At 37.5% G+C, this 13,641-nt stretch overlaps 1 pseudogene; it reads right to left on the bottom strand.

Annotated features, from left to right (window-relative positions):
* Positions 1–6,352: 6,352 nt before the first annotated feature.
* On the bottom strand, positions 6,353–13,077 carry LOC122143536 (annotated as a pseudogene).
* Between the last annotated feature and the right edge of the window lie 564 nt (positions 13,078–13,641).

Genomic DNA, 13,641 nt, shown 5'->3' on the forward strand with positions numbered 1-13,641 from the left:
GTTGATGTCTGTGACATCAACATTCGACGAATGAAACACAACAATGGTGACATACTTCATGCCAGCATACAAAACACATTCATGCTCCCAGCATGCATTGCTGCATTTTTTATTTTATTATTATTATTTATTATTATTGTCACCATTGTTGAGGTTTGTATGATGAGTGCTGATGCCTACTAAGTGTGATGTATTAAACTTTTAAATAGTTTTGGACACTCTTACATAAACCACTGAACGTTAGATTTTTTTTTTTTTTTTTACATGAGTTCATTACTTCTTTCTCATATACATTTTAAATCCAAAACTAAGCAAAACAACATAAAAAGCAGTTGTCTAAATGCAATTACTTAAATGCAGTCATTTGTCTGTTATTAAAAAAGACATGTTAATCTGCTTTATCAATGCAGAATTTTTTTCTAAAAAACACCTGCACTTGCTGCAAATGAAGCAACTCAACAAAAGTCAAGGGTCAACAGCAAAACTAACCAAACACTGATCTCCGTGATGGGGACGTCCCAACGTTTTCATAACACTCAACCTCTCAACCTCTGTTTAAATCTCCATAGGAACTCTGTAGGTGTCTGACAGAAAGAAAAGTAAATCTGGTTAGCCTTTGGTGGTAGTTTTTATATTTTTTTGAAGATTTAGTGCCCTTTCTCATTCATCTAAAGGGTGTGGGGAAAAAATTTTAGTTGGGTTCTTATTTCTTTTTTTTTCAGTGCTTGGCACACATGTGGGTTTTAAAGGTGAAAAAATGGTTTAGGAAAAACCCAAATACCTTTTAATAACAGCACAACATTAAAGGGAACCGGATTTTTATTTTTTGGAATTTACAAATCAAGCCTTTAATTTTGGTTTAAATCAAATTAAATTGAAATAAGTTTTAGGGAAAATCATACCTTTTTTAAATGTTCCCTAAACCCAAAAATGACATTTTTTTATGTTCCCAAACCAAACCCAATAAAAAGGGGAACTTTTAACAAAATTTTGTTACTTGGGGTACTCCACTGAGACCAAACAGCGGTGGAGAGAATTAACCAAAAAAACCCAAACCAAAAAAAAAACCAAAAAAAAAAAAACCCCCAAAAAAAAAAAAAAGAAAAAACAGTTGGAAAACACCGCAAAAATGAAACGATATTTTCAAAATTTTTGTTTTTTCCCCCCTTTATTTTTTTTTACACGAAAGGAAACACATAAAGGGCTAAAATTGGGACTTTCCTTAAAAATTTTAGGGAACAAAAAAAAAAGGACCCCACCTTTTTTTTAAAAAATTTTTAAAAGGGGTTTGCAGCAATAGAAAAAAACCGGTTTACCCAAAAAAAAAAAATAAATTTTAAAAAAAACCTTATTCGGACCCAAACACAAAAGGGGTTCTAAACAAATACGCTTTTTATTAAAAAGACATCTCAAATCACATCTCCAACTAGACAAAAAAATAAAAATTTAACCAAAATTTAACCAAAGGCATTTAAAAGATCCGTTTTAAACATCTCTACAAACAAAAAAGGACCTTTGGGAGTTTCTGTCGCAGGGCTTTTTTGGGGGTGCGATTTCCCTTTTTAGTGTTCCTTTACTGTTTGAACCTCATTTGGGCTGTTCTTTTTTTCTCGGCTTAATTTTTTTTCTTTTACCCTTCTTTTTCTTTGGGGCATCCATGAATAACCAAAAAGTTTGGGGATCATATCCTTTAATCATCTCTCCTCTGAAATGCGTGACTCTCGCGCCGCTCTTTTTCCAGCCTCTCTTCTCCCCCCCTCCGTTTTATCAATCCTCTAAAATGCATTTTGCAAATGTTTTTCGTGGATGTCAGCATCCATTTACTTGTGGGGGGAATTTGAACCACCCCCTTTAAAGACCACCTCCAGCGTTTCTCAGTGAGATCACAGATGACTCAGCAATCATACACTCCACTCCCCAGTGGAGAATTTCTCAATGAAAAGCTGCACAAACTGCAGTTTTTAGATTTTTATTTTGTTTTCTAATTTTCATTCCTTCCTTTTACTTAAATTCATTCCATTTCAGGAACACCGTTTTCCCCACCAACCACACTTAAAATCCAAGTCTGCACGAATTGGGTTTAGCTCCTTCAGGTTAATTTTGGCTTAGACTGTGCGGCTAAACCTCACATATCTGGATTTAGTTCACAAGAGTCCAGGCTGCAGGGACAAAGAAAATTTTGAAAAATTATAATCTAAGAAAATGTTTAATAATTTTACTTTATATCCTTGGTGCACCCATCCCTTCTCATTTCTTCAACGTTCACAAATTATACTTTTGGCTTTGGGAAATACTGACCACAGTTTTGTGAGAGCACTGTTTTCTACAATGACCATAAAAAGCTGCATTTTCCGTTGCATTTAGGGGAAATTTTGCTCAAATCAAGCTCTTTCGGGCCCGAGGGGGTTGATCTCAGAGCTAAGCCAGAGATGAACGTGGCCCGCCTGGAAATATGGGAAAAAGCTTTAGTTATGATTATCAAAAATTTTAAATTAAAGAATGATAAATCTAGCTACGGAGATTTAGATCACCTCTACATATTGAAATACGATTTCATTTGCCGGTGCGAAGTGTCTGTTTGTTTTAACCAAACTATTTAGCCCCATGGACAAGTCCCAAAAAATAAAAACACTGGTAGAGCTGCACGTGATGAAACTATTTTTTCTTGTTTTTTTTTTAGGTTGCAAAACTTGACCCCAAAAGTGCTTCTTTCCTCCAGGGGGGGCCTGAAGGCTCATGCATTCAAATTTCCCTATTAAGCTGCAAATAAAATCTCCATAAATGATTTAAAAAGTTTTGTCCTCCCTTCGTTTATTCACACCCATACACCCTTTTCACTAATGTTTAAAAAAAAAACAAAAACCAGAAAACCAATTAAATATTTTTATACAAAATAATACCTCTGAAAGTTGCTTGTGTCTGAACAGAATGGTCTTTATTCAGGAAATAAAGAAAGATTGGTAATCAACCACCCCTTTTAAATACAAAAAAACAAAATAAGGACAACATGATATTTGTTTTCATTCAAAGAGCCACTCGTAATAATTACAGTCTGAAACTTCATAAACCCTTGCGGAACTATACCAAACTTGATTAGAAACTAGAACATTGAACAATATTACAAAGATTTTAGCTTTAAAATAATTCAAATTGAATAATATTTAGCAGTTAGCATCATAAAATTATATATTCATATCGTTTCCACGTAAAAATACAAAATAATATTAATGACATATAATGAAAATTATCCCAAATATTTTGCTACTATAGAGTAAAATAAAAAACAAAACAAGAAACAAAAACCAAACCAACGAACAAAAATATGCATGAAAAAGTTTCTCCTTTTGTTAGCAAAACACTATCCAAAATAACTACAATCATTTACATCAGTACACAGATATCTGGATTTAAAAATAGTTGCAATGAAAAAAAGGGGTTTCATCTTTTCTGACAGTAAAAAATGACACTGTGAATCAGAAATTTGCAAAATATGCAATGAAAAAATAAATCTGCATTAAAAGGGATACACTGCAATTCTCACTTTTTTATACAAACATTAGAAACAGGATTGCACGTCACAACACAGATTCGAGGTTAGTAAGCCTTTCAAAATGTGTTATATTCAAGTTTCTGAGTATCAGTGAGGGGAGGGCTGATACCCCTCCATCTAACCAGGGAGAGTCTCAAGTGTTTTCCATGAACATAGTAGAACCCTCAATGCTTCCTTCCTTCAAATTAAATACACGACCAACTTAAATAGTAATCAAATCGATGTGTGCTAAGCAATAATACATAAATAGATTCACTCAATCACACACACAACTGCATGGACGATTCAAGAAACGGCCTTTTGCGTCTTTCCCAAAGTGACGCTGCTGAACGTAACCATAAATACGTGGGCAAATCAAGTGAGAGAGGAAATAGAAAAATACAATTTAAATCAACTAGTTATCTGTCTACAAAAAAAGTCAAATAAATAATGATTTTTCAAAATGACGACGACAACCAAAAACCCACACATACATGTACGAAGCAACAGTGTTGAACACGGAAAATGGAGCGTGCTACTTGTCACCGACAGAGCGAAAGACACCATGACCCATGAAGCGGCCATTGTTTAGCTCCCAGAAACATTTCGCTACGGGACTCCGAGTACACGGCAGACTGCCGTCATCGCTTAAATAGAATCTGGGTCCAGCATCTTACACAATCAAATAAATTACTATGCAAAAAATAAAGATATTTAAATTATCCAATAGACTTAAAATAGGTCGCAATTCTTCCAAATAGTATACAATAAAAGGTGATGTGATACAAAATTAAAGAGACTGTTTTGCGTTTGACTCCAAATGTCAGGGAAAAAGGGACTGGTTCTCTAAGAGGAGAAAAGAGAGGAGAGAAATCGATAAAAGGTAGTGCATTTCGTGTCCACGAGAGTCTGGAAACAGGCGACACATCCACAAATAAATACACACATATATGCAAAAATAAACACACAATATCAGCTCACTGTTGACACTTAAAGGTTAAATCACATACACAATCTCAACAGTACTACAAGGGTACCAACCCAAGAACTCAAGAATATATAGAGTGCAAAAAGAACGACAGACAGACAGAAAGAGCGATACAGTACTGAACGACTGGTCACGGCACCAGTGGCCATTGCTTCTGTTGAGATTGTCCATAAGGGCTGATCCGAGCGAAAACGCAAACTCTACAAAAATATTGCGACAGGGTTCTCTCTCCTCTCTTTTCTTAGGTCTGTTCTTACCAATAGATTTCATTTGGAAATTATACTACGAACCACACGTACCCACCATGCACAGACAAAACGACCACGGGTACGATTCCTTCGGCGAATTCCTACGAACTACACATATCAAAGTCCTGCGCTCTATCGCAATACGAGGGGTGGCATTCAGGGGTGTTCAGGAAGGGCAAAGGTTAAATGTCGAGAGACGATCCTCTAGTAGAAGATCTAGTTTTCGTAGAACTGAAACCTCAATTCATAACTAGACTCACACGGCACGAAGACAAGACACGAAAACCACAGGACAGCACACAGTCTCTTGACTAATTATCGAGTTACAAAATGGCAGAATCACTACTCTAAACTAACATCACTTCTCTCGTAATAAGTTCGTAAAGGAATCATCACAACAACGCATGCAAAGGTTTTACGAAGAATTTTACACAGTTTTTTTTTTCCTTTCGTTATTAGTATTGATTATTAATATCTAAGTGTCTGACTTTTTACGCCTCATGCTAATAAATTCCGCTGTTTATCATTATATGCATCATGTTTTGTTTGTGTTTTTTTCTGTCTTATATGGCTGGTAAACCTTTACACTGCATGCAAATGATGTTACAGCCACAAACATGCACGCAAGTTTTCACATTCTGTGGGTTTTCCCTGGCGACGGCGGCAATGCCGTGCGAGAGGGAACGGACTGCATTTCTGTGTATCGCCAGTGACGTACAATGGCATTACATGAACACAGACACTATCTATTCGTTATATCCTATATAGCAGCAAAGCTCTTCTATAGCTTGTGATTAAATTGCAAGAATAGAGCAATAACAAGCCAGATTAATATTCTGAGGTATTGTCTTTTTTTTTGCCGTGGAAATGGAAAGTCCAGTAATTCGTTATGAATCATTCCTATTCTGTTAAGAGCACAAATTTGGAGCGACATCAAAGGGGGATGGGGGGGGGGGGGGTTTAAGCTTACTATTTTTTTTTTTTGTATATCCGCGGCAAACGTCTCGTTTTTAGGACGCTCATTTTGCTACCTTTGGTTCGAGATCCAGGGCAGGCCTCAGAGATTAGTCATCAAGGGTTTTCCAGAGACAATTGCGCACTTGCCCACTTGGGGGGGATTTAGCAGCAGACGGACACACGACGGACAGAACGAATGAACAGTACGGACAGGCTGCCCCCCCAAGCGAAAACATTCTCGTTTCTACTTTTTAAATTTCACATATAAAAATAATTTGAAAAAACTACAAAAAAATCAATCTCTTTTTTTTTCTTAATCTCCTTTTTAAAAAAACATGAACGTACCACAAAAACTCTGTTCCGAGCCTGAGATGTACAGGGAGGGAGGAGAAAGAAGTGGTTTGGTGAAATAAACTTGTAGTGAGTTTAAACTGAGTTGTAGTGTTTCTGGCTGCTACAAAAGATAAAGATATATTTATATATTTATAGTCATATATATTCTCTATATACTGTATACGGTTATGTACTATATACTGACAGCTTGGGTTCAGGGGCCAAAAATAAGCATCTTTTTCTTCCCGCAGCAGATGTGTGTTTCTGCGCGTCTTGCATGGTGTCGCTCCCCGGCACTCCTGGAGTCCTCAGTTCCAGCGGAAGTGGATCTGGCGGGGACGGTCGGCTCCCTCTTTGACCAGCGGCTTGTGGAACTCACGGCCGCGGGAGTGATGTTTGCCCAGCAGAACTCGCAGTAATACTGAGCAGGTGACGTTGGCGCAAAAGAACGGGGCGAACTTTCACCACAACGTGCCCCCTGGATTCGTCGCACAGCGGTCATCTAACCATACGGCTTCACCCTCCACTGTGTGAAATGATAGCAGGGAAAACAGTTTTAATTTAAATTCGGTAAAGTACGGGCTGATGCAAAAGCTATAAACAGTACCTGATCAGGTCGGGCGTAATGCATAATCATGCCCAAGTTTAAAATTTATACTTTTTCCTTTAAAAGTAAGTAAGGGATTACTCTCATTATTTTATTTTTTTTCACGGAACCTTCTTCATTTAAATTACTTGGTCAGTTCAAGAAACTTTATACAATTTATTTATTTATTTGATTTTTTTATAAATCAGTTTCATTTTATCCTATATTATTCAACTGGTTGAGGTTGATAGGATTTCAAGCAATTGGGAATAAGTAATGCAGCCTTTATAGATAAAGTAATGTTATTATCTGATTACACTGTTCTTTCGTTGTTAGCGAACTTCCCAACGCTGACATGATTAGCTATTTTCTGCATAGAATTGGACTATAAAGTGATGGGTAAAATAAAGGCAATTTTAGCACTGGGACTACTCAACATCTTTTAAATTTAACAACAGTTTTATATTTTAAGAAAATACGTATTTTCAATATCTAAATCTAAGATTGGGATACATTATTACATGTAGTTATATTCAACAACGTGCATTAATCTGTACTTTAAAGTGCCATTTGTAGTTTAATCAAATCTTAATAAACTCCTTGGGAATAATTTAAATTTTTATAAAAAAAATAAGTGCACTCTTTTTACATGTTTTCTTAACACCCCAATGGACGGAGGAACTGAAATAAAATCGTTGCTTGTGGCATATGTTCTTTGTTTTACACATTTTGCCAAATCTAGCCAATACTTGGGTTTTAGGTCACAGGAAACAAAAAAATAGCATTCTATGCACCCGTATGCATAAGATACCTAAGGGGAAGATGGTTTAAAGGGCTCTTCTGGGGGCGTTTCTCAAAAGCTTGTTAGCTTTCTATGGTCATTCATTCCATTGAAACTCTATTTGTAACAACGAACTTGCGACTATAGTTGCTTCTGGAAAACGAACCCTTTGGGTGTTAATAGTCTCTAACAAACATGTAAGGGGGCTCCAGGGCTGCGCAGCAGATGGCAAAAATTCGCAAAATTGAGGAAGCGATGGTACGAGAAAAGGAATGGGATGAATGTTACCAAATTTCATTCCATAACCATAAACCGATTAAAGGTAGACTGCATTGAATAATCCCCTGTTGCGCAAAAAAAAAAAAAAAAAGCAACCAAATCTGGGGGTTTGTGCGACCAAACTGAGAAAGTTACGCAAAGAACCAACCCGGGGAAGGAATGAGTTTAGCGCCCTGAAATGCTGTATATTTACCCCTTTTTCGATGTCGCCATGCTGCAGCTGGACGAATCGGGCATGGTTGCCGCGATGTGCTCTGCTGATTGAGAAGGCCCCACGCCCGCCCCCTTTGGTACTTCAGCTCTGGATCAGTGTCAATACCTGCCAAACACCCTCACCCCCTACAAGCGGTCCATGATCATCGCCGTCCATGCAGAGAAAAACATACCCTTAAAAACACACATGGAAGACAAAGTTGAAAATTGTCACATCAGTTAAAGGAAATTAAAACATTAAAAATGTAAGACTATGAATAGGGAAAAAAATACTCCACACACACACTTCTTTTCAAATGTTTCAATTTAAAAAAAAATTTTTTTAAATTAATTTTTGAATCTTTTTGATAATTGGGAACTTTCACATGTTTTACATATGGCAGAAAATTTATCAACAAATAAACAACTTGTCATGTGTTTAGCGTACCAGTCTGAAGTGGACGTGGCACTCCTCCTACAAAGATGGTTTTGCGGGGGTCCAGAGGTTGAGAACCGTCCATCACAAAATCACTGTCACTCAGATTCCATGGACGAATCTGGACCTGAAAAAACCACATACAGATCCCACATATAAAACACAGTGTACGTGACAACATAAAAAATAATCCATGTATTTTTATTAAATGTGCACTTGTAGTGTACTTTAAATTTTAAATTAATATTAAAGAAAACAAACGGCTCCTGGAGAGCTACCATCCGCAGACTTCAGTTCCAACCCTGCTCAACCACACGTGTCTGTAATATCAAGTAGCCCTGAACACCTTATTAGCTGGTTCAGGTGTGTTTGATTGGGGTTGGAGCTGAAATCTGCCAGGACAGTACCTCCAGGAGCAGGGTTGGAGGACCCTGCTATATCATTTTGAAAATGCCTGTTTTTTTGCATGTCTCTTTAAATGCAAATGAGCTGCTGCTCCTGCCCCTTTTCCAGAGAAGGGTTGTGTTAAAATGTTAAAATTCTCTACTTATGATAATTCACAAACTAAATAACAGCGATTGGCCAATCAGAACTTGGTACTGTAATAAGCTGCTCACAAGCGGAAGCAAGTTTTCATAATTTTTCGCACAAAATGGTTCAAGCATAACTTTTGAAGTTCTTAAAGAAAAAGATAACAGAAAAGGTATTCCTGATTTTAATTTAATGACATTCCCCGACATTAGTTATTGTGCTGTATGTGTGACTGTGAGGGATTGAGAACGATAATAAACCCGCCTGATTTTCTCAACTGCTCTGTGTACCTAAATACACATGAACTAGACGAAATGACTGGCAACATGGCACTTCTTCTCTAATACATTAGAAATGTTGCCCCCATCAAAATTTAAAAAGGTTAGAGAAAACGTACTGTGCAATGGTACAACGACAGGCTCTAAAACTGCCAGGGCGAGCATATCCACACAAACTCATGAAAACAACCAAAACAATCCAAGGTTTTTTATTTAGCACAGTGGCTAGATTAACAAATAACCAGGCATACCGATCTAAATATTCCCCTCTCACAGTTAAATAGTAATGACTTTATGAATTTCTTCACTGATAAAATAGATAACATCAGAAATACAATAGCAAATGTAGATTCTACAGCGTCTAATACTTTAGTTTTTATCTATAGCACCCAAAGATAAACTGCAGTGCTTTACAACTATAGGACAGGAAGAGCTAAATAAACTTATCACTGCATCTAAACCAACAACATGTTTATTAGATCCTGTACCCACTAAATTACTGAAAGAGTTGTTACCTGTAGCAGAAAAACCGCTTCTCAATATTATTAACTCGTCGTTATCTTTAGGTCACGTCCCAAAACCATTCAAGCTGGCGGTTATTAAGCCTCTTATTAAAACCACAACTAGATCTAGTGAACTGGCAAATTACAGACCCATTTCAAATCTTCATTTATGTCTAAAATTTTTAGAAAAAAGTTGTGTCTGCTCAATTGTGCTCCTACCTGCAAAAAAATGATCTCTATGAAGAATTTCAGTCGGGGTTTCAGGCCCCATCACTTAGCACAGAAACTGCACTTGTTAAAATTACAAATGACTTGCTTCTTGCATCAGACCAAGGCTGCATCTCATTGCTAGTTTTACTTGATCTTAGTGCTGCGTTTTGACACCATAGATCACGACATACTCGCATAAGATAGATTACAAACTATACAGGTATCCAAGGGCAGGCTTTAAGATGGTTTAGATCCTACCTGTCCGATCGCTACTACTTTCTGCTTATCTAAATGGGAGTCATCTCATTTTATCACCAGTAAAATATGGGTGCCACAGAATCTGTCCTGGGTCCTCTGCTATTTTCAATATACATGATGACCCTTGGTAATATCATTAAATTAAATTCAGATAAGACAGAGATATTACTTATTGGACCAAAAACATTACACAGATCTTGTAGATTACAATTTGCAACTAGACAGATGTACTGTTACTTCCTCTACTGTCAAAATCTGGGTGTATATTAGACAGTAAATTGTCTTTTGAAATCATATTCCCATGTTACAAAAACAGCATTCTTCCATCTTAGAAACATTGCCAAGCTACTGAAACATTTACCTGTTTCTGATGCAGAAAAGCTTCATGACCTCTAGACTTCTGGACTATTGTAATGCACTGCTAGGTGCATCCTCAATGACAAAGCTACAGGTAGTCCAAATACGGCTAGAGTCCTTACCAGGTCAGAAAAGAATATGATCATAGCCACCCCAATACTACAGTCTCTGCACTATTACCTATTAAGTTCCGTATCCAGTTACAAAAATATTATTACCTTACTTATAAGGCCCTTATGTGGTTTAGCTCCTGCGTACCCTAACTAGTCTTCTACCACGCTACAACCCATCACGCTCCCTAAGGTCACAAAACGCTGGACTTTTGATAGTACCTAGGATAGCAAAAAGTCCACTAAGGAGGGTAGAGCTTTTTCGCATTTGGCTCCCAAACTCTGGAATAACCCCTTCCTGATAATGTTCAGGGGTTCAGACACACTTTCTCTGTTTAAATCTAGATTAAAAAAACACACTCCCCAGCTGAAGCATTCAAATAATGCATCTCATAATTTTGGACTGTACTCCTTATACCTGATCAAATACATTATTATTCTTTACCTTGGGTTAAACATGGTGGGGCTGGACACACCCCAAGGTGATTTCCCGTCCTCCTCCAGACAGGCTCGATCAAACGCCTGAACTGAGGCCCCTCCTCTTGGAACGGAGAGGCATAACCTAGACAAAAACCCTCAACAGTCACTCACTGTAACATGACAGCTCGGTGTAACATACGATTTCTGACTGAATGAATAAAAACTAATCACAAGAACCAGAGGCACTGGGAGATTCTTGCTAGTTCTAGAGAACATTCATTTATTCATATTCCATAATATTATTTAAAACATTTAAATTAGTACACTTCAAAAACAGAAAGAGAATTCTAATAGTTCTACTATGTGAAAAACAGTAATAGTGTCTAGTACAAAGTATGTACATGAAGGTTTCTGTTGCTGTGTTTGCTATGAATTTGGTGATTTTTCTAGAAGTACCTTTAGGGGAAGTAAGACTTGCTCTCTGCTTTGTGTGGCCATCAACAACCAGATGACCAAAGCGCCGAAAACTGCTTGTGATTTCATCTGTGGAAAAGATGAGTTTGTGACAACCAGACAGAGACTAGAGAGAGCAGCAGGAACTGCTGCAGATCCTTTTTCATAAAGATACATAATGGATTTTTATGAGGTTAAGAACTTTAAAGCTGAAAATGTCAAATTCATTTTAAATATCACATAGGTATGTCACATACCATTCAAAAAATCATCCTTAAATACATACGTTACAGTTCAAAAGCTCTGTCAACAGACCTTCATGATTCAGGTGGCAGTCCACCCACAAACACTTCGGGAGAACCTTTCAATTTGGGTCCCGTTCTGATGGGGGTAACAGTGAGGAGATCCAGGACCCCGGGACCCCCTGGTTGCCATGGCCCTCATCTAGAAGGCTGTCATCAATGGGAAAGAGGGAGGAACGTCCTGTAAAAAGTAAATGACAGGTAGGACACTTCTTTTCACCTGGTATTAATATCCATCTTTGGTGATTGATCACAATACCATCTCAAATCAACTCCTGGTGACCACTGAAGAGGAAAGTCTCAAAACAAGGGCCTTATTTTGTGCAATGAATATATATACATTAACAAGTGTATGGCGTTATTCCCTGTCAAATGTCGGTAGCGATTATTGTGCGCGAAAGTACATTAATATAATATCGCGTAGCGAATCTCTCTGCTTTCGCTTCTCAATAATGCGGGCTGAATCTCTGCTTCGCTTGGCTATGTCGATATAATGTCGGGTGAATCTCTAGTGGCGGCTCTCAAATGCGTTGCTCTTGTAAGAATTTTCTCTGGGCTCGCTCAGAGAGTATGCCTCCATAAAACGTGTTCAGTCGTCAGCGATCTCTCCTCTTAAATTAAAGTAGCGTGTATGTGTTTGAGCTTTTTGTCCCGTGCGTTGGCGCATGGAAAATACTCTTCTCCGAATTCTTTCTCTTTGCTCTTGGCATAAGCTTCAGGCAACAACCAATCAGAAATGGAAAACCAACGACTGACCAATGAAAAGCGACATCGTACATGGAATCTTATTGGTTGATATTGAAACCGCACATGGAACACATGGAATAAGTTCACTTAAGTTCAATTCAAGACGAGCCGAGATGGATCCGCCGAATCGACGATCTCAGGTAACCAGTTTTATTTGTTTTGATGTTAAATATGTCAAAATGTATCTTAGAAATGTCCGGGAAGAGGGCGATTGGATTATTTTACATATAAATTACCTAGACTTCAGCATTGTTACACTCGTGCCATGCCTGATAAGTAACACATTTTCTCTTGCAATCACACCAGTGATTAAACATTAAGCGTGGCGGATCAACTGCCCAAATTCAAATCTGACAAATATTTAGGGAAAAATAAAAAATAAAATGCCCCAGTAAAAAGTTTTTTATCTATAAGCTGTCACGAATAAAGTGATGTGAAATGAATGAAAAAAGTGTCATCTGCAATGGTTTTCTTTATCCCCGGATTGCAGCGTTGAGTGTTATAATCAATCCGCAGTGGTTTTTTTTTAATTTTTTTTTATTTATTTTTTTATCTAAAAATCTCACTTTCAATGGGCATGTACGTGAGTGTGAACAATGTGTTGACAGTCTAGGTAATTTATGTGTAAAATAATCCAATCGCCTCTTCCCAGAAATTTCTAAGTTACATTTGACATTTAACATAAAAACAAAACTGGTTACCAGATCACGAGGCGGATCCAACTTCGGCTTCGTCTTGACTAACTTTTCAGTGAACTATTCCATGATGGGTCGTTTGCAAACTCTAAGAGCGGCTCTTGTAGGTGAAGCGACAGAGAGCTAGCTCGCATATCTGAAGAGCCGACTCTAAAAAAAATATATATAGCCTATAGAAATTAAATCATTATGTAATAATGAAATAATGGATGCATTTTATTTTATTTAAAATAATTGACTAATTCAAAGAACAAAAAAAATATTATATAGGCCTAAAGGCGCACATATTCGTCTGAACAGCCTCACATTATGTTCCTGTCAATCATACACTAGGTGTCAACCAATTATATGGCATGAGGGAGGGCCGACCATCCCCACACACCACACACACAGTGTCAAACTCGGAGAAGAAACCGCATCAGCCCCTCGAAAGTAAGGCAGCTTGCAT

The sequence above is a fragment of the Cyprinus carpio genome, unplaced genomic scaffold, assembly GCF_018340385.1.
Source record: "Cyprinus carpio isolate SPL01 unplaced genomic scaffold, ASM1834038v1 S000006067, whole genome shotgun sequence".
Taxonomy (NCBI): domain Eukaryota; kingdom Metazoa; phylum Chordata; class Actinopteri; order Cypriniformes; family Cyprinidae; genus Cyprinus; species Cyprinus carpio.